Source organism: Cibotium barometz, chromosome 64 (genome assembly GCF_041138505.1).
Source record: "Cibotium barometz isolate CiBa-2024 chromosome 64, ASM4113850v1, whole genome shotgun sequence".
Taxonomy (NCBI): Eukaryota; Viridiplantae; Streptophyta; class Polypodiopsida; order Cyatheales; family Cibotiaceae; genus Cibotium; species Cibotium barometz.
Window position 1 is genome coordinate 30,132,810 of NC_141109.1, and position 23,510 is coordinate 30,156,319.

Below are 23,510 nucleotides of genomic sequence, written 5' to 3' on the forward strand. Positions count from 1 at the left end.
TCTCCTTGATTCACTCCACCTCTTTTGCTTGATTCTCTCCACCTCTCCCAGAATATCTCCACACCTCCCAGAATATCTCCACACTTCCTAAATCTTCTCATGCTACCCTTTATTCTCTCCCAGTAGATTCTTCTCACCTTTTCACAGGTTCTCTCACATTTAGAGATTCTCTTTTACAGCCTCTAACCAAGGGCTTATTCCCGCAGACACCCTATTCACTTGTATATTTCAACATTGGTGAAGTTAACAAACTTAGCTTCACAAAAATTACTTCTAACTTGTACGATTCACTGAAGGGAAAATGCACTACAGATCTTTTCTTTGGAAAATATTAGAATTTGGCAAAATCAAGGTCCAACTCTGAGGTAGATCAAAACCTGATGAATCAAGGAAAAGCTAACCAATTTTTTATTTGGAATGGTCTTTTATTCTGAAATGATAAGGTTTGCTTACTGGATGTGCTAGAAATTAAATTGAAGATCCTATTTGAGTGTTATGATGCACCATTGGCAAGGGCATACAATGTACCTTGGCTTTGGTTAGGACTTTTTATTTTGGCAAAAAATGAAGGATTTTGTTTAGAATTATGTGGTCAAATGTTATCATTGTTAGATTAATAAGGTAAAGCGCCTTAAATCTGCTGGGTTATTACATCCTTTGGATATTCCATCTCAAAAGTGGGAAAGTATTTCCATGGATTTCATTACGAGACTTCCACGTACCAGTAGGGGTCACGATGTTATTTGCATAGTTGTGGGATAGATTGACAAAGATGGCTAGATTTTTACCCACAAAGACAACAGTTAAAGCTTCGGAATTGGCTTACCAATTTGTTAAGCAACTGTTTAGACTGTATGGTCTACCTTCTGATATTGTGAGCAATCGAGACTCTAAGTTCACGGCTCATTTTTGGCAGGAAGTTTTCAAGAAATTGGAAACTACTTTGAGTATGAGTTTTTCTGATCACCCACAGTCTGATGGGCAAACATAGCATGTGAATTAGATTGTAGAGAATATGCTTCATGCATATGTCTCTGGAAACCATCGAGTTGGAAAAAATATTTTCCAATGATGGAATTCGCCTATAATAGTTCGCATTCGGCTACTAGTTATAGTCCATTTATGCTTATGTATGGGTATCAACCCAAGACACCTGTTGATGTCAATCTTAAGGACATTGAGCTTGATGCATTGAGGGATTTCTTGCAAGATATGCAGGAAATGTTGACCTAAGCTCAAGATTCTATTAGGTGTGCTCAGGATGATAGAGCATGGTTTTATGCTGATAGGAGACACTCACCTCGGTCTTTTGAGCCAGGAGCATTGGTTTATTTGAAAGTTCTTAAATATTCTCAAACTTTGTGAACAGAAAAGTGCTCAAAATTATCTCCTAGATATTGTGGTCCAATCCGAGTTATACGTCGGATTGGTAAGGTTGCGTATGAATTAAAACTACCTCCACATGTCAGAGTTCATCTAGTCTTTCATGTCAGTAAACTGAAAGAGAAGCTGGGAGGTGAGGATAACACTGTTACTCCTTAAGAACTCGTTGAAGTTGAAGATTTGTCTTATGTTCCACATGAACCTGAAAAGGTACTTGAATTCAGGGAAAGGAAACTTCGTAGTCGCCTAATTTCTTGAGGTTAAAATTAAGTGAAAAGACAGGGAAATTGAGGATTGGATTTGGGAGTTAGTTGAGAATGTTAAGTGCAATTTTCCTTCTTTTCATGCAAGAGTGCAATGTTTTGAGAGAGGGGAAGTATGTTATGTGCACATTATATGTGCATATACTAGGAGGCTAACCCACCCTAGGCATGTGAACATGGGAGCATGGAAACATGCTCTAGTGGGGCAAGGGTTACCTTGGGTTGAGATTAGGGTCAGGCAACCAAGGGTCACACATGGAAATGGAGAGTCAAGAGTCACTTGAGGGCCCTCCTATATAATAGGGACATGGGGCATTCTCAATGGATGTTCTCTTGTGTAGAGCATTGTGTCTACTCTCTTGCCATTTCAAGCTAGAGCTAAGTGCTACTGGAGTGAAGTCATATCTCTTGGTGGTATGGGACACTAAGGTAAGATATGTGATACTTGATTGTATTTATGTGTGCACCCTTGGGCTCGGGGGTGGTTGGTTGGATGAGTATATGCCTGGTTCATGCATGTTTATGCATGGTTATTAGCTAGAGAGATCTTTAGGGTTTTAACACATGGTTAACGAGTTGAGTTTTACTCAAACTGAGAGTGGTTTTTTGGAATCACTTAAGGGGAAGTGCGTTGATGATCCGCTTTATGCTCATGTGTGGAGTGTCATTGAAGTGTCATAGAGAAGAGGGATACCTTGACTACAAATAAAGATATCCCCGTTCACGAGATAGACACTTCCACCAACTGTAAGTCTCGAGAGATGTCTCAAGGAGACATGTCACTTACGAGTGATGAAGAAATCGTTGGAAGAAGTTTTCCATCGATAATGGTTACCTACTTTACAAAGGTAGAGTATGTATACCTTCGGACTCAAACATTAGGCACTGAATTTTATATTAATGTCGTCATGATAGTCCGTGGTCATCCTAAAATACGGAAGACATATGCACTAGTTAAGAGAGAATTTTATTGGTATGGCTTAAGTAAGGACGTCCAAGAATATGTCTTAAAATTCCAAAAGTGCCAGGCCAATAAAGCAGAATGCCTAAAGGTAGGTGGTTTACTAAGTCCACTAGAGATCCCAAATGGCAAGTGGAAGAGTATCTCAATGGACTTTATAGTTGGATTACCTAAAACGAATAGAGGCCATGATTCGGTTTGGGTAGTCGTGGATAGGTTGACTAAAACGAATAGAGGCCATGATTTGGTTTGGGTAGTCGTGGGATAGGTTGACTAAAATGTGTCGGTTTATTCCGACAAAAATGACAGTGGACTACGCCTGAGTTAGCAAGGCTATTCATTGAAAATATATGGCTTACCTATCGATAAAGTTAGTGATAGAGATACAAAGTTTAACAGTCATTTTTGGTGTGCTGTGTTCAAGAGATTGGACACCATGCTAAGTATGAGTACAGCTGATCATCCTCAAAGTGATGGTCAAACTGAGAGAGTTAACCAAGTCTTGGAAGATATGCTACGAGCATATGTGAGTAAAAAGCAAACCAATTGGGAAGAATATTTACCCATATTGGAATTTGCTTATAATAGTGCCAAACATTTAACAACGGGGTTTAGTCCATTTATGTTAATGTATGGTTTTCAACCGCGAGCTCCAGTGGCCATTGGAAACGAGAAAGAAAAGATACAAAAGGTCAAAGATTTTCTCCAGGATCTCCAAGAGATGATAAAAATCACAAAAGACAATGTTAAGAGAGCATAGGACCATGCAAAACATTATGCCGACAAAGATTGTAGGCAAATCATCTTTGAGGAAGGTGATAAAGTGTTTTTAAAGGTTCCCACACACTCCAAATCTTTGAAAACGGGGAGAAGTCCGAAGCTATCTCCAAGGTATTGCAGTCCATTTACAATGCTTAAAAAAGTAGGTAGTGGTGCTTATAAGTTAGCTTTACCAGAAAGCTCTAAAGTTCATCTAGTTTTTCATGTCAATAGACTAAAAAAGAACTTGAGTGATGACGATAATCTTGTTAGTCAAGAGATCCTAGTAGAACTTATTGAACCCCCATCCTTACCACATGAACCAGAAAAAGTCTTGGATTTCCAAGAGAAAAGAACTCGACACTCTATACGATAGGAGTATTTAGTCAAGTGGAAGGATAGACCAGAAGAAGGTTCTACCTGGGAAAAGGTAAGCACACTTAGAAAGAGGTTCCCAAATTTCATTTTCGAGGATGAAAACTCCTCTTAAGGGGGGAGTAATGTAAGGACAATAGAATTATCGAAAGCCCGAGCAAGGCACGGGCGGGGTTTAGGGGAGCCATTATGATCGGATATGGACTCAAGGAGTGATCGGGCACTAATAAGTGTGGCCAGGCACATGTGAAAAGTTCACTTGCTAATAAAAGAGAGAAGTCCATTCTTAGTGGGTCGTGGAGTTATGGCTGAGGTTGGGTGAAGAAAACGAGCTCTCATCATCCTTGTTGTTGTGGGTGAAGAAATAGTTCCATCCTGGTGGGCTGCCATAATATGTTATCACACACTTAAGTAAAATGTGCACTAAGGAAACGTGAAAAAGGTTACATGGTTTACGTGAACGAAATTGAAGAAACCGAGCACAAATTATCACATAGTTAACAAGATTTTCTAGATCAATTGAAAAATTATTTTGCAGATGACCTACCCCAAGACTAGCTACATCTCGCTTAAAAAGATCATACCATTAAGATATCCCTAGTATTCAACCACCTCATAGAGCTCACTCTAGACAAAATCAAATCCAATAAAAAAAATTCAATAGCAAATCAAAGAACTCTTAGACCATGGCCTCATATGAACTAGTTGTTCACCCTTTGGAGTCCTAGTACTTCTAGTCCAAAAGGGAACAAAAAAGATCACATGTGTATCGATTACAGGGCTTTGAATAAGATAACTATTAAAAATAGCTATCCTATTCCTCTTGTTAAGCTTTGTGGTGCATGTGTGTTTAATAAGATTGATTTAATATCTAGATATAATCAAGTTTGCATGCACACTTCTAATGTTTACAAGACTGCATTTTGCACTCAAGTGTGTCACTATGAATTTCTTCTTATGCCTTTCGGTCTTACCAATGCACCTGCCATATTTAGTAGAAGAATTTTCTTGAAACATCAACATTTTGTTAATGTTTTCTTTGATAATATTCTTGTTTTTAGTCAAATGAAGCAGAACACATAAACATTTAACCTTTGTCTTCTTTAAACTTTTGAAAGAAAACCAATTGTTGCTAATCCTTAGAAAAGCTATTTCTTTTGAAAGGAAATAGAATATTTAGGCCACATTGTCTCAGCTAAGGTGTTAGGGTAGACCCCAAAAAAGGAAATAGAATATTTAGGTCACATTGTCTCAGTTGAAGGTATTAGGATAGACCCCAAAAAAGTGTAGACTATTAAGACGGCCTACTCCTAAGAATGTTAATGAGGTTTTTTATTTTCTAGGTCTTTGTAGTTACTATAGAAAATTTGTTCATAATTTTTCTTTGATTGCATTACCTTCGACTATGCTTCTTTAAGACTATTTTTTGTTAGGGTGATCACCACTAGAAATCTTATTACATGCTCAAGCATATTTTAACTCATGCCCTAGTACTTTAAATGCCATATTTTTCTTGACCTTTCTTTCTTGTAGGAGTCATTGATGCTAATGGATCTTGGTGTAGTCCTTATGTAGGAGAATGTTTATCCTCTTGCATATGAGAGCCACAAGCTTAAACCATGTGAAGCTAAGTATAGCACTTATGATAAAGAACTTCTTGTTGTTGTTCACACACTTTGTACGCGGGAAAATTATTTGATGGGTTTTGATTTTTGATTAAAATTGATCAACAAAGTATACGGCATCTATTTACCTAACCTTTGATTTTTGATCGGCACATTAAATGGGCTTTATTTATTCAAACTTTTCATCCTCTCATTCAATATTAGCCAAGTAAAGAAAACGTTGTAGTTGATGCATTGAGTAGAGTCCTTCCATTGTAAATATTTTCGTTCTTGATATGCATTCCTTCGATATTATGCGTGATACATATGAGAATGATCATGGTTTTCATGATGCATGTTTGAAGGTACACTTTACTGATCATTACTGTTAATAATTATTTCTATAATTATGGATTTCTTTTCTTTGAAAAGCATTTATGCATTACTCTTTTATTTAGACAACTGCTTTTAGAAGAATTGCATAATCCTCCTTACATAAGCAATCGAGATATACTTACTACTTTGAAAGCAGTAATAGATGATTTTTTTTTGGTTTCATGTCAAAAATAATATTTTCAACTTTGTTTCCGAATGTCTTGTTTGTCAAAGAGTTAAGCACCATTATGGTTTACTCATGCCGATGCCTATTCCTATAATGGTCCTTGGAAAGAAATTTTTATAGATTTTATTACTATTTTTCCTGTTACTTCTACATGAAATGATATGCTTTGGACTATTGTTTATAGATTTAGTAAGCAAGCATATTTTATTGTATGTAAAAAGACAGTGTCTGCTTCACACACTACACATCTTTTTATCAAACATGTTTTTACACATCATGGTTTGCCTAAAGTTATTCTCTCTAATCGTCGTGATTCCAGATTTTATAATTGCTTTATTTTTTAATCTTGGATCTAAAATTGATTTCACATTTTCTTTTCATCTCATCATGAGAGTAATGGCTAGGCTGAAGCCACTAATAGTACCATTCTAGACTTATTAAGGTCCTACACTATTTCCACACCAGGGACCAACACCTTCATTTGCTACAATTCACTTACAATGATACACCACACTCTGCTACTGGAAAAGCTCCTTTTGATGTTGTGTATGGTAAGAAATTATCAACACCTGCTCCTCAACTTTCACATATTGTACCTACAGTAGACGATTTTACTAGAGACCATACCCACATTCTTCAACAGGTACATGAAGCTATCGCTAAATCCCAAATATAATATGTGACCCAAGAGACAATAAGACACGTAAGGTAATGACTTTTTAAGAAGGTGATTATGCATAGAAAAGAGAAGATTGAAAAGTATACAGAAACACCCACAGTAATTAAATTAACTTCTCAATTTTATGGCCCATTCAAGATTCTCACAAAGATTAATCACAAAGATTAATGATAATGCTTTCCATTTAGATATTACATCCCATTGGTGTATTCATCTATTGAGACGATTTAGAGATACTCTTCCCGCATATTAAGTCTATGACGACCCTCCATTGCTCGAAGAAGATCATGAGATCATAGAACCTGAAATTCTTTTAGACCATGAGTAGAAAAAAACAAGAAGAGGAAATATTTATCACAAGTATAAAGGCCACCCATTGAAGAGGCTTAATGGTTCCCTGATCATACCCTCATTGTCTATCCATGCTTGATTGCATATTATATTTATACTTGTCCATGATTATTTTATATTTTGTGACAACTAAGAATAGTTGCATCTTACTCTCGGGGCATGTTATAAGGAGTTAATTCATGGAATTTTATATGCTCACGTTTCTTATTATTTATAATTTTTTGTAGATGGGTTTATATTGGGACACCTTTTTAAATCTAGGTGATGATAGCTTACTTTACATAGGTGATTACGTGAGAGTATGCGTTGCATTGTCTTGATTTATTGAGTTTTATATGATTATTAATCTTTTTAATCAATTAATTTATTAATTAACTGGCATACTTGATATAAGTGTAGATCCTTGGGTTGGATAACGGTAAGCTAGTGGTGGTCAAGAAGATTTTGAGACACTCAACTCTTGGTGTCAGCGGATTCTTGCTTGATTTGGTACAACACGCACCATTTATTGTGAGGGCAAAAGGACGAAAGGACCAGCTGTACGAGAGATCATAGCAAAACAACACAACATGAAATATGTGAGTGAGTCTATATATAATGGTGAGTGAACATATGTACAAGAGCCCTCTGATGTGAGGTGACTCTGAGAAGAAAGACCAATGCAGAAGCAGAGATGATGTGGGAGCTGAAGCACGATCGGAAAAAAAGGCTTGCACGTCGATGTGAGGTAAAGCACTCCGAGAGATGGTCGGTGTGGAAGGTTTGCGTTGGTGGATGCAAAGGCACTCCGAGGTGGTAGTGGTAGCGGAAGATGAGGTGATGCAGGCTTTGGTGACAAGGGTGCTGCGGTACCTGTACGAGAGAGTTGTAGTATTTTTGGATTACTAAAACTTTGTCTCTCTCTAAATTTTTCGTGATTTCGTCATTCAGACACTCAAAAAGTAGCTTGAATATGATATGCGGTGTTTTTCGGGCTATTTTAGGTGATTTTTACTGCTTTAAGACTTGTTTTTTTGCCTCGATTTTCAGGTCAAATTTTGAGGCTACTGGTCGGAGGCCAAAACGATGGATTTTGCCCTTGGATACTTAAGACCAATTTCGAAGGGCTTTATTTATATATATATTAGAATATATTCTTCTTTATTTAAATATAAAGTTAATGAATATATTTATGTAAATAATGTATATAAATTACTTACATGTACATAGGTATGATAAACAAATGTAGAATTTTTAAAAGATATGTAAATATCTATCTTATTTCTAAAAAGTGTAAACAACAAACATTGTGTAAATATAATTAATTATAAACATAAATGTTAATATGTATAATATTTAAATGGCAAATGTAGATGTAAGTAAAATATGTACAGTTTGTAAATTAGTATATGTGATTTTTACCATTCCTTTCTTTTGTAAAAATATGTATATGTATATGTATATATATATATATATATATATATATATATATATATATGTATATGTAATTTTTTACTGTTCCTTTCTATTTCTTCACTTGGTACATGTTGTTCTCTCTCTCTCTCTCTCTCTTGGTGGAGACCTCTTGACCACTTTTGCTGACTTGTCATTTAGTGTTCATGGTGGGAAGGATCCATCTTGAAGCTTAGGCCCTCTTGCCATCTGGTGTTTGTGGGAAAGGAATTTGGCTCCCTCTTCTCTTAGGCAAGCCCTCTTTTATTTCCTTACTTACATGCTTATGTTCCCTCTCCTTTCTTGGATGTTGTACAACCATGTCTTACCTTCATGGCATACATTTCTTGATGGGCACATATGTATATAAAGGACTCTGAGATCTTCCAAGTAGAAAATAAAATTCCCTAAAGAGCCCGATTTGGGGTTGTGCTATTTGGAAGCCCTGAAGGTCCTTATCTACCCATTAAGACTTGCATATGATTGGGAACACATGTCTTTCACACAAAGGCAAAGAGAGGTACATGATAGATGTATGGAGTTGACTTCTTTCATTAAAAAGGAGTACAAGGACATCCGATTCTCACAGTAAGTGGGGTCTAGAATAGAAGCAATCTCTTTCTGTTGTTCAAAAACTCCTACTTCAACTTTCCTTAGACCAATGTCTATTCCCTCATCAATGAGCTTTTCCTTTTCCAACAGTAAAGATTTTGTTTTCTAGTTTCACAGCCTTATGCTTGCACACGATACATATGCTTTCAGTAGATTTTTTCGTATGAGATGTAGTATCTGAGTCCAACTTCAAAGGAGTTCGACTCACCGGATGGGCTTTATGACTCACCAAATCTACCCTAATGATTTATTCATTCTTTCGGAGGTAAATATGGTTTATACCCTAGTCATGTATCATTTGTAATTGCCTCATAAATGGCCTTCCCAATATTATGATGTAATTGGTAGGATGCTGGAAATTCATGATTATAAATGTATGGGAAAAGCACATACCATAGGTATCCATAGTCATGTGATGGATCTTACTAAGAGACTTGTTCAATAGAGCCATCAGCCATCTTGAGACTGATACACCTGTAGGTTCTAAAGGAGGTTCAACCCATCTCATCCAATAGACTTTAGTTGTGATACTAACACCAGCTCCACCATCAAGGATGGCAGAGACTTGAATTCCTTAATAGGAAATAAGAATGGTTGCATTAGTATCCTCCCCTTCGTAGTATTGATACTACCTGAGTTTGTTGATGGGTACCTTAGGAATACTCTGCTCATCATTAGAGTCAAAATTATCATACCTGTCAATATTAAATTCTCCCTTTGACTCCATGTCCAAGGAATCAATTGGGCATTTGTTCTTTAACCAATGTTGTATAGACCCCCACAAGGTAGGATTGCCTTATAAAAATCCCCCCAATGTTATCTTGATAGGTGTTGACACAAGAGGGATTGCAACATGTTAAATGTCCTAGGCTGTTTTGTGTTTCTTGCCTTTCTAGCAAACCTTGGAAATCTCATAGATCTCGTCGTTACTGGCGAGAATCCTCTTTCTTTTCCACACCCATTCTCAGAGTTTTCACCACCACTCTCTAGGTAATTAGGAAGTGTGGGAATAGATCCTTTTACTGACCCTTCAAGAGGTTTAGTGGCATTGATGATGATAGAGGAAACTCTAGATCTTGGAGGAGGTCTATTCCTAAGATTCAACCAAAAATCATGTGACTCAAGCTGACCTTGATGATCAAGAATAGGGTTTATCAAGTTTTCTACTTTTCCTTGTGTATTTCCTAATGGCATTTCTTTGGCATTGCCATCATTAGGTAATTCAAAGAGGTTTAACTCCTCAAAGTCCGAAACTATCAACGTTGCATAGTCCTCATCATCCTTATGCAAGACTTCACTTTTTTACTCAGGAATGACAGATAATGGAGGTGGAGGAATCTATTTTAGAGTCCTAACTAGTCCATAAACGCTTTCCAACTCTTGTTGAGTCTTTTGAACCATCTCAATGGCTTTAGCAATTTGTTCTTTTTCCTTAACAAGATTCGGGTATTGCTCAAGCTTCTTAGAAAGCTTTTGAGGGGGTGAGCTTCAAAGCTATTCTCCATTGATTTTTTCACAAACCACAAGTCCTCATCCTCAGGGATCAAAGGAAGAGACTCACTAGATGATGAACTTGTTTCATCTGTAATTTTTACTTTATCTTTTCCATTGCCAACCGTCGTAGATTTCTTTCTCTTCGCTGGGCTTGAGCCCTTGTAGTCACAACGTGGACTTGAGCCCTTGTAGTCACAACGTGGACTTATAACAAATTGTTTAGCATCTTGATTTTGGAGTACACACATCATATTAAATCCAGTACTTTTTCCCAAAGGATTGCTAGTACCGGCATACTGTTGTGTTTTGTAGGGGAAATCCTTGAGTAGGTGATCTACTCTGCACCCTGGACACCACCTCTCCAAAGGAGTAGGAGTAACAATATGTTATGGTTCACCTTAACCCTCCTTGAAACACATCCAACAAGAGATAACCTGGTGAACCGCAACAATCATGAGGATCTTTCCAATGGCTGAGCTCGTAATCCTTGAGATCTCCGAGCTCTACAACTCCTTGAGAAGAAGCAATTCCACTGCGCTTCCCGTGAGTGTTATCACACCGCCACATTGCACTATGGGTCCCTCCTCTCACCTCACTTCACTCACACACAATCATGCATTAGGGAGAGATATTTGCAAGAGAAAGACTCTATTGCACAATGGGAGAGTATCTCTCGAGTATCTTTGTATTATGAGAGATATTCACTTATATACATGGCCATAAGTGTTCACACTCACTTAAATTGTGGCCGACCGGGCACTTTAGGCTCATAAGAGGCCTAATGATATTACAATGACTACTCTCATAATATTTCCATGAAGCACATCCATCACTTGGGACTTCATCCTAACTTGCTACCACATTCTCTTGAAGCGGGAATCACTATAGATATTCCGTCGGAGTATTATGGGCGCCCATCCAAGTTGTAGATTTGGGCACTATTGCTTCATATCTTGAATGTATGACGTTTTGGTATATCTACCTCGACTCCTTGATATAAGATAATGGTAGTAGCTCTTATTAACCCTATAAACGGGTTAACATTTCCCCCTTCCTGATGACGATCGTGTCCTCGTATCGCATTGAAGACCTTTGTGTGGGGAGAATCGACATGTTTGTACATGGCTTTGATGTTGATTGATGTTCAATGGTCTTTTGTTCCTCTCGAAGGAATCAAAAGGGCTAGTTAGTAAATGAAAAGGTTAGTGGTTTATTAGGAATTCCTTTGTGTGGGGAGAATCGACATGTTTGTACATGGCTTTGATGTTGATTGATGTTCAATGGTCTTTTGTTCCTCTCGAAGGAATCAGAAGGGCTAGTTAGTAAATGAAAAGGTTAGTGGTTTATTAGGAATTCCTAATGGGTTCGGGGGGTGGGGTTTTGCGAATGATTGCATTTTTATATTTTTGTGAGCATGGTTTTTTTTTGGCTCACTTTGTTTTTGGCAATCATAAACTAGGTTACATTTGTGTTAGTGGGGAAGCTAAGAGATGTTCATGATGGGGGAGAAGAGAAGGAAGAATCTGGAGGAACGTAGACAAAATCATCAGAATGAGATTGTGTTTCTTAGTTCCTCATTTGATTCATTGAAGTGACATTCATCATTTGAAGAAATTGGCCTTCGATGATGTCCCTTTGTGTGGCAGGATTCTTGTCAAATGTTGTTGAGTAGGACCTATTCTTGCATGCTTCTTCCCATGTGCTTTTTATGCTTGTATGTATATTTAAGTGCTCTAATGAAGTAAATATATCTGAAGTACAAGAATTGAATAAAATAGACTCATATTAAGTTCTTGCTTTTTGTTGAAGTAGCCACTCATTGGTGAAACTTGAAAGAATTATATCGACTTGCGAGGCTAAGATATCTTCACTAAAAGGATTAGAGATCATTGTGTTTTGCATATTTTTGTTTGGAAAGGTTTGTTAGTTGAAAGAAAGCTCCAAGCGATGGGTTGTACCATTGACCAGGCTTTTGCCCACGATGGCACCCCCATCTAGAGATGTACCTAGAAAGTTTTTGATGGTGAGGCTTTGGTGCAAATGTCCTCCAGTGTATGAGTATGAATATGTACTCATGGAGCAATTGCTACATTAACTTAGCCAAAATAATAGTAAGTTATAAGCTTAACAAAAATGGAATGGCTATTTAAGATCCTTGGGAGTTGTTTGTGATATTCTACCACTTTTAGGTAAGCCATATGTATGACTCCCTTGTTTTTTTTTTTTGGGTTACCACCTTGCAAAAAGCAACAAGTTCTTGTGGCTACTCTCCTTTTGAGAGAATAGGTTCTTATGTCTGCCGCATAGCATTTGCACTTACGCTTCACATCTAGAGGGGTGAAAAGAGCATTATGAGTTTGTCTTTGATGCACTCATAAGTCTCCGTGTGGTAGACGTGGGAAATTGAATCTTGAACTTTTGGTGCAAGTGTTGTCCAAGCGGTAGGTACAGCTTCTAGTTGGTTGCGATTTGGTTTGAATGAGCACGCAAGATCTTGTTTATTTATTGAATGTCTTACTTGGTATCGCTTGGGTTTCCATTCTTGTAGAACTTTAGGTGAAGCTATTGGGGTTAAAGTCGGTGGGTGAGGTTGTCTTCACTTGGTTTGATTTTGGCAACCATATGATGGGATTACCATCATAGTATCCTTGTTGTCAAAGCACGTGCACAAGCACCCATATTTGATGAAAATTATAATTTGGTGACTGATGCTGTTGGTGATGAGGTTTCTTTCTTTGTGCAGGCTTAGGAATCCAAGCTTTGGTATTTCCTTGGTAGTACCCTTGTGCTTGCAATAATCTTTGGGGTACCCACACTTGTTGAGATGTTGGAGCTCGTTGAGGAACTCGCATAGGCTTTTGTGGATGGTGTTGTGGGGGGGGGGTACTCTTCTTTTTCTGTGACCTCTGAGTGCTACGTTGAGGAAGAGGCTTTAATGATCGAGGCACCCAAATCGGATTAGTGCCTTCTTAGTAGCCTTGGGCTACAAGTAGCTGCTTCTCCATCTACATTTTGATACCATTAAGATATCTGGATTTTGGTTGTCTTGGTGGATTTTTCTTTTTAATTGAAGTGGAAGGTCTGGGACCCTCCATCACATTGGTTTGCGGTGCTGAGGTTATGGGTTTGAGACTCATGGGTGTTGTTGATAAAGCTTGAGTCCTTTGCGGAGTGGCATTTGATGATGAGGCTTTTGAGCATACTGCCATCTCCTTTAGTGAGGTTTGTCGATAAAGAGGTGTTGGCTCAGTGGCTTTTCCTTTGAGTTCCTTGTTAGAGATAGATGGTTGCGCGTGGGGAACTTTTTCAAGAATAGCTGCTAACTGCGAGGTTTCAGCATTGAACTTCATTGGTGAGGATGGAGTTGAAGGAGTTAGATGCTTTATCGGAGTTTGTCGCGTTGAGGCAGATGGTAGGTCATTGTGTAGAGGGGCTTTTGTGTGGGAAGAGGCTTGTAACTTTTTGCATTTAGCATCATAGAAATCCATTAGGGTTGGATCCTCTTCCTTGCAGTATGGTATTGTCAACTCTGTGTCGTTGACCGTCATGATGATGACCCTAGCAAAGCACAGTGGTTCTTGGGCAGCAATAGTCCATTTATGCCCCAAGATCAAATCTACTATCAACACATACTCAACCACCAAATAAGGGGGTTAGTTTCAATATACATTGTGTTTTCAAAGTACCCCAGACATGGCATGTTCAAGTCTTATGTAAATGGAATTCTTTCCAGATTAGCGGCGAGTGTTGGTTGAGACCTAACAAATCACATAACTCGAGGGTCATGAGATTTTTCTCTCGTGTTGGATAAAGTTGTGCTTGAATTGTGGTGATTTTATTGGAAAAAGGTTGCCCCAATGACACCCAAGTGTCTATTGTCAAGATGTTATGAATAGCTCGAGGGCTAAGCAACGCGCGTTTGCGCTTAACATCATTACCCATAGGGAAATCTAACCATACTATGATAGAATCTTCAAGAGGAACCATGGATGTTTCATTTTTTATTTCAGCTTTTTCAGAGTCCATTTTCAGTTTCATATTCCCATTCACTCTCATCCTTTTTTTGGCTCTCAGATAGTACCCAATGTGTACAATGGTATGCTCAGTCCTCTGACAATTCTAACTTAAGGTCTGTTTGGAAACTTGCAAATCCATACAAGCCCATTCTATGTAGCTCTTGATGTCTTTGTATAACTCATGTTTACCCATTAAAGGTGCAAGTGCTGGCGCTATGCTAGCTTCATTTCATGAGAAAAGAGCACTCCTCCAAATGAGGATTTGAGAGACTGCTTTAATTTCGTAAGGGATTCATCGAATTCCTCACGTGCTTTTTCAACCGTATAATTCGTGCAATCTGTCTCTATTGACTCTTTTATAGAGAGTACATCCTCCTCTTGAAAGGGGAAGTGATACTCCTCTGGATCTTGTATTTTGGTTACTTTTTTAGAAATGGCATTATTAGGTTCAATCACAACCAGTGATCCTATATGACACTCAACAATGCTAAGGATGCTCTCCTAAGCTTGCTTTTTGCATTCCACATACGTCATGTGATCATGATTTTCAATATCGTAAGGGATTCATCGAATTCCTCACGTGCTTTTTCAACCGTATAATTCGTGCAATCTGCCTCTATTGACTCTTTTATAGAGAGTACATCCTCCTCTTGAAAGGGGAAGTGATACTCCTCTGGATCTTGTATTTTGGTTACTTTTTTAGGAATGGCATTATTAGGTTCAATCACAACCAGTGATCCTATATGACACTCAACAATGCTAAGGATGCTCTCCTAAGCTTGCTTTTTTCATACCACATACGTCATGTGATCATGATTTTCAAATTGGGGTGGTCGGGCGGGTTCTAGTTTCTTGATTGGTTTGTGAGGTGCACCTAGTGTTGAATAAGAACTTGTTTCATCCTCACTTAGCGGTGTACTAGAACTTGTTTCATCTTCTGAATTTCTTTGGATCATTATGTTTACCCATGCGATGAGAATGATTTCGTTTGGGCTTTTTTCTTCTGTGTCCTACATGTGGGTGTTGTGGTTTGTGTGGTAGTAGCCATTGAGGTGGATTGTGTAGCTTTTGGCTCTTTTGGGGTTATATGTCCTCCATAGGCTCTTTTTCCCTATCCTTTATTTCACCTTTGGTTTTGATAGTTTGTTGCCCCTTGCCCTTCTTGGGATTAGAAGGTTTTGCTTTGTCTTTTGGTTCCTATTTTAAAGCATGTTCTTCTACCCATTTCGAAGTGATTACTTTTGTCTTCTTTTTTACTGTCTCTTGTGCCTTGGCTTGTAAGCGTGTAAGCACATTCATAGGTATCGTGGACAATTACTCGTTTTGTAGACTTAAGATGTTAAGAGTTTTATTTTGTGAGACAAGTTGCATTGAAGCAACTTGCCTTGGGAAATCTTGGAATAGTTGATCGATGCTACATCATTCATATATGGGTTGCAAGGTGTCAGTGATTGTGGGCATGGAAGTATTCCAAACTGTGCAGTTTGCCACTTTGTGAGGTCCACGATAATAGAAACACTGAAGTGTTTTCTTAACAAGCAGTTTCTACCCTTTCGACTGTTTCTATTTGGTGCACAAGAGATGCAGGTTTTGAGTTAATTATACATGAATTGGGACATTGGGATGTGTTGTGACCAAAGGTTTTGCAATATATGTAGTACAAAAAAACAAGTGCCTTGTATGCACAATGGGGATTGGGATGGTCGTAGTGATTGCACTGAACACAAGAAGGCATTTCACTCATCTCTTGGTGGAGAGGCATTTAGGATGTTTGGTTTTGAAGGATCTCATCCTCTCTTAGAGATGTCGGTTGTAAGTTTTTAAGCAAGGCTACATAGAATTCAAGGAATGACAACTCCAAGATCAATTTTCGTTAGCCATTGCTTCACTTAGTTTAGATGAGGAACATCTTATATCATGATCATCTTTCATGTTATCATCTAACCGTATTGCTTCTTTACAACATTGATCGAATGTTTCCGAGGTGGATACAAAGATCAAGTTGTGTAAGCTGTTATTCTTTAAGCCCATCATGAAACATCTCTTGAGAATCATTTAATTTTTCCCATAACTCACATCATGAGTCCAAGAGTTTTATTTAAAGATAAAGTCTCTAATGGCTTTATTTTATTTATGCTCAATTGAATAGAGTTCTTTTGCTACACTCCACTGATCACCTTGTCTTGAAAAGCCATGGATAAAGGCTTTTTTTAAGGTCCTGAAGTTTGTCTTGATTGTCGGCATCAATGTGATGAACCATCGACTAGCCTTTCCCACTAAGCATAGGTTCAACGCATTTACCTTGGTGGGGCAGTTTGGATTTCCAAAGGCTTCACATCTCTATTCAAACATTTGAATGAATTGAATAGGATCAGTTGTTCCATCATATTTGCCCATGATTTTTGAAATCTGTACAGTCGTATTTTTGTATGAGTCACTGAGGCCATATGTGAGCGCTCTTGTGGTAGGGACCCCCTTCCTAGATAAGTCAATATGTTCAATGTGTGGGTATTGAACGGTTGAAAAGAGTTGGTACCTATAGGATTTGTGGGTATTGAACGGTTGAAAAGAGTTGGTACCTATAGGATTTGTGGGAATGTTAGGTAAAGGACCAAATCCTGGTGGGATTGAAGTGACAGGGGGTGTAAAACCTAATGACACACTTGTCTTTGGCATGGCCAATGGTATTGGGAGGTGCATTTGGGGCATTGATCTCAATGGCTCAAAGAAGTCAGCCATTGGGTTCAGTGAGGGTGTTGACCCACGTAGTCCCTCTATTTGTGCCATGTCTGACGCTGCTAATTGTTCCTTAATGAGCAAGCACACATTTTTTTATTTTTTTATTTTTAGGTTTTCCCATAGCTCAGTACAGCCTTAAGAGGCTTGGCGTACTCTTCGTTGGATCAAATGAGTGTTCGTTTGTCCAAATTAGCTTAGGCGCTACATGCACGTGAATGATAGAGATATTTTTCCAATAAAAGCGCATGCCATTAGCATCCCAAATGGAAGAGGTGGTCCTAAAACCTATTTTTCATGTCTCAAGATGAATGTTTTTTTGAGCATTTTTCCCTTGTTTCGTAGCCCGTTTTTGAAGGTGTTCCAAAAGGAATTTGGAAAAACTATGTATGAGAGAGTTGTAGTATTTTTGGAGCATTACAACTTCGTCTCTCCGAGTCTTTCATGATTTTGTCGTTTAGACCCTCAAAAAGTAGCTCGAATATGGTTCACAGTCATTTTCACGTTGTTTTGGGTGATTTTTAGTACTTTAATAAGGATCATTTTTTACCTTTATTTTTGGGTCGAATTTTGAGGCTGCTGGTCGGAGGCCAAAACGATCGATTTTGACCTTGGACAGCTATGAGCAATTTCGAAGAGCTTGATGTCGGCCTTCTGATGAGAACTAAAGCACCTTCATCGGATTCATGGTTGAGGGAATATAGGCCTGAATGTGGCAATGAGGCATTTTTTTCATGTTTTTGCGGGTTTCCCAGGGCGTGTCTGAATTTAGCTGATATTTCTTGCTGAAAATCAGTGATAGACTTCATGCTTGCACATCAGGTTCTCTCCCGTGTGCACGGCGATGGCTTCTTCACTCTTTTTCGGGTTTTCTCCCTTCTTCCTTCTCTCACGTGTGAAAGCCCTTCATGAGGATGGGAAATAATCAAGTGGATTAATTGTTAATAGCTTTCTAATTACTCTATTTATCAGAGGAAGGGAGGATTCAGGAGATGTAATGATTTATGGAGAAGATGATGATGAAGTTGTTGGTGGAGAAGTGGAGGGGATAGAGGAGCTTATGCTTCCCCCCTCTCCCCCTCAGAGGTAATCGCGTGCACAAAAGGGGGGGGGGGTTTCCATAGTCGATGGGCAGCATGCACCCCCCATTAAAAATCATTTTTTAATTAAGCATTAAGCTTAAGTTTTTTTTTCAAAAAAATACTTTTGTTAAAATTTTTTAAGAATTTTGATTGTAGTGTGACTTTTTATTTGCCGATCTTTTGACCTTCCAATTCTGGATTTTTGAAAATCCCGTGTCCAATGGCTGTCCGTATTCTGGGCTGTTCAGGTCTCAGGTGTTGTGTTCGTCTTCGCATTCTCGTGCATTCGAGATACGTGAAAAATCTATTGTTTTTGAAAAATCCTAAAAAATTAGAAAATAGAAATTTCCAATTTTTGGAATATCTGGGTTTGTTGTCTAGCATGCGGCATGTCCATTCGGGCGCCCGTGATATCGTTCGATTTCCCTGTAAAAATATACTTTTTGCCCAGAAAATCAGAAATTCCATTAAAATTATAGTTTTTAATTGGATTTGAGGATTGTTGGGTGGAATCAAAAAAATATCGTGACCAATGGGATTCTCGAGTAATTTTTTTCATAATTACCAGACTTAGGAAAATTTCTATTTTTTTTAAATCCTAGAAATTGGTATTTTTTGTATACCAATTGTATTTTGGTGAATTTTATCACTAACATTTTCTAGAAAATTTAGATTTGGAGTGCCATAAGATAGGATTTGGTGGAGTTCAAAATTAGTAAATTTTGAGGCCTTAGAAAAATAGGAAAAATTAGAAAAAAACCATGATAAATATTTTTTCTCGAGAATTTATTATTTTCGAGGGTTATTTAGTGTTGAAGTACGTTTTCATGTGTTGACATTAGATAGATGTTGGTTATTTGCATAAAATTAAGCGAGTGTGCCTTGTATTAGTAGTTAACTTCCATTTGGATTGATTTTAGATGGTGTTTGCATGATTTTTTACCGTTGTTTAGCCACCAAATGCTAATTAAAGCATTTTTTCTTATGTGCAGTCAATTCTAGTGAATTAATTCACTAGATCGTTTTGGTCAAGGGGGTGGTCAAGTGAAGTTGGCTCGAGTGATTTTTGGAGTACCTTATTACCATGGCTCACATTGACTTCTCGGTCAATGATAATGTTGATGATATGTGTGATCAACCCGACTCCAAGAGGGAAGATCTTAATTTCCAAGTTGTTCAAGAAGAGGAGGCTATTGGAAAGAGTGAATTTATGGAAGTGATAGAGAGTATGGAAGCAACTATTGCCAAATGCTATGACAAGATGGAGTCACTAAAGGTGTAGATCTTGACTCTGCAAAAAAGGCTCTTTTTGCGATGCCTCTTGCTCCTACCAAAGCAGTTGCTCTATTGTTTGCACCAAAGGTATATGGCGGTGAGAAAAAGGAGAAGACTCAAGAATGTGTAGATGCCTAGCTCAACAGGTGGACTACACACTTTGCCTTTCATCCATTTACCGATGCGCAAAAGCCGTAGATGGCACATGGGTTATTGAAAGGGAAGGCATTGACTTGGTGGAAGGATCTCAAAGAAGATTCCATTCCTACCACTTGGTAAAATTTTAAAGAAGCTTTAAAAAAAGAGTTTGTCCAACTAGAGAATGAATTCGAGATAATTGCCAAGCTTGTTAAAAATAGCATGGAGAATCAATTGTTTGACAATTATGTGTAAAAGTTTAGACAATTGGCTGCCAAAGCCAAATCAGATGATCATACTCTATGTGGGGTTTTCATCAATGGTCTAGCTCGTGACTATCAATACAAGGTTTAAAAAAATGCAAAATCAAAATGGCTGAGGATGCTATTCATGGAGCTCAGATTTTTCATAAGACAATGGTCAGTGCCAACACTTCAAAACCATCGTCTAATGAAAAGAAATCCACGTTCACTTTTGCAAAGAGTGGACAAAAAAGGAAGATGGTTTACACCAAAACCAAAAAATTCGACAATGCCAGCAAGAAGCCGAAATTTGTGGGTATGGATAATCTCACATGTTTCAAATACAAAGAAAAGAGACACACGAAAAAATTCTTCCCTTTGAATGGAGCTGCAACATCTTTGGCGCCTGGGCTAAAGGTGGGATGAAGAAGTTTATACCAAAGAAATCTGTGCACATTACAGAACTTCAAGGTAAATTTTCTAAAGTCAATATTACGCATCTTGAAGGAAGCCAGTGTCTAGATTGTACTTTCAGTAAGGATATTTTTGATCCAAATGAATTATTTCATAATTATGAAACAATAAATAGACAACAAGTTCATATGTTGTTTGATCTTGATAACATTGTGGTACAGAGGATGAAGTTGGAAACCACTTAGAATGATCACATGTACAAGGTTAGGATGGCTAGAGGACAAGTCCAATTCTGGGACAAGAAGGTGTCAAAGCTGCCCCGCTAGACATCCAGTTGTACTTAGAAAGACTTGATTTTCATGTTATGAGATTGGGTCATGTAGATATAATTTTAGGGATGGAATGGTTTCATAAAAAAAATAAAGATTTTTCTATTGATTGGATCAAACATTTGATGTCTTTCCGTCACAATGGAAACCTTGTTACTCTTAAGGGAACCATGGTTGTACCCAAGGAAACTTTCATTAATGAGCTTGAGTTAATGGAAAACCTTTTTAACTATGAACTTTTCCAATTGGTTATGGATCCAATGTCATTATGTGTTCATTTTGATGTCAACACTATTTCTTTAGATGTTTAGGAAAGTAAAGTGTTAAATTCCATTAAGAGAAAATTTTAAGATGTATTTCCTGATGAGTTACCTCACGGATTACCTCCTAAAAAAGAGGGACCATAAAGTTGAGCTAGTACCAGGTGCAGTACCTATTAGTATTCCTCCGTCGGCTTAGCCAGACCAAGGAAGACAAGGTAGCCAAGCAACTAGCTGAATACTTGAGGATAGGTCATATTAGGCCAAGTAAGTATCCTTGGGATGCACTAGTTCTCCTGGTTTAGAAAAAAGATCAAGGTACCTGTATTGATTACAAACGTCTTAACATGGTGTTAACCCATGACGGACATTGAGACGTACTATGTTTTACGTCATTTATTTAAATATTCTGAGTCATGGGCCGGGCTTGTCGGCACCATATGTTAAGGATAAAGGGATTGGGTGATCACCGATGAGAGGCACACCTTGAATATCAGTAGGATAAGGGTTAGGATCGACCGGCCATGTATGGGCGCCCAAGTGTGAACGGCCAAGTCACCTATAAGAGTCAAATGTAACCCTAAAATCCTCATTCTCATGTGTTGTGAATACAAGAGTGCTCTTGCCTTATCTCTTTGGTTTCCTTCTCCTGCGTGAGAGAGAGAGAGAGAGAGAGAGAGAGAGAGAGAGAGAGAGAGAGAGAGAGAGAGAGAGAGAGAGAGTGAGAGCGATCGAGCACTGTGTAGCGGCACGACGGCGGAGAGGCGGTAGAGCGGCGACGACGGCTCCTCCTTCACACGGCTGCGACACGGGAATCCTTCAAGGCGGCAGTTAAGCGATGAGTGACACACCTTTTGCATTCTGTTTTGAGCTTCCTTCCCTGGTTGTATGCTTGCAGCCATTCGTGGCTCGCATACGGTGCCCTACGACCTGTGCGGCAAAAGCACACTTTTTTGGCGCCGCCACCGGGGAGTTGCCCTGCACCAAGCTCCAGTTTGCAGCTCGGCTGCTGCGTGAAGTTTAATCTACACTGTAGGAAAGCGACTATGTGTTTGCTGTTGAGGTGTTTCTGTGGTTTGCAATCTCTGTTTCTGCAATTTGTCTTCTGCATTTCTGTTTCTTTTGTTATTTTTCCGCTCCGCGTGTGGGCGCACGATTGGTTATCTGGTTTTCTGCGTGTGAGGGGGGTTGCTGAATCCTCAGATCTGTGCTGTGTGCGCGAACTGCGCCGCGGCCAAGGCTAAAAACCATAGAGAACTTATCTAAAAAAAACAAGAAAAAAAATTTAAAAAAAATATAAAAAATAAAAAATTAAAATTTTATTTTTAAAGAAAGAACCAAACGTGTGGAGAGGAAAGATTTTTTAATTGGAGAAAAAAATTTTGAAAAGAAAGAACCCCAATTGACCCACGACCCACGACCCCGGTCTCGGTCTCGGTCTTTTGATATATATATATAGGAGAGTGAGCCTCCATAGCTTTCTTTCAAGTGAGAGCTTATGGGAAGTCGTGCCCTATATGTAGCCCACTCCCCAAGGAGTAAAGTGAGCATGTGGGATAAAGCCCTCACCCTTTCCTCCACAAGCAAATAGGCTTTTGCCCATTTCCCCCAAGGGAAACGGACTATTTTGAGGACTACAGGAGCTCTGGATAGGCGAACAAGGTGCTGTAAAGCACACTAGGACCCTTTGAACGATACGCTTGTTTCGAGCTATCACACGCCCTAGTCCAAGTTCGACCGTAAGTAAGGGGGTAAAAAACGAGTTAAAAACCATCTAAAAACAAGTAAAAATGGGGTGCGAAACACCTAAGAAACCACTTGTGTGAGTTTCAAGGGTAGTTACCAACGCACGTAGGGTACCCACGTCACATTCATCTACATTCTGGTCGGGTGCTAGAGCCTGAACCACTAGAAAGCATTTCAGTCTACGCAGGCTCACACCATCCCTTCACGTTGGCATCTTGGCCTTCGGCTGGAACCCAAGGGAGTGCAACCCAAGATCCACGAATAGTGGATAGTGACTCGTCTTCCGACTCAGAAGCCATGGAAGGAAACCCTACCAAGAACCCTGAGGAGACAAGCCAAAACATGCCAGTGTGGGCCCCACAACCTGGATCTAGCATGTTTAGTCGTCTAATGGAGACCTTTAGTAGAGCTACATGCTCTGAGCATGCGACAAGCGAAGTAAATGAAGAAGGAGGGGTAGTAGATTCACCATTCACATCTTATGTAGACCCTACCCTCCCAAAGAGTGTCCATGTGGATATTCTACCCACTTCGTTTAATGAGGGCCCTACTGAGCTACCAACTTCCGATGCTCTTCCTAAAGTAGAGGTCCCTAGAAGCCAACCCATAAGAAGTGACTTTGCGTCCACTTCAAGAGAACCGTTTGGCACACCAAGTCTGGATGGGATATTTCTCAATGACAATTGGGAATATGATCTACACACAGAGACTCTAACGGACCTATACACGGGTTACACATACCATGTGGGTTGGTTAGAAGTCCTACGATCTACATCTAGCGCCACTAATCAACAGCAA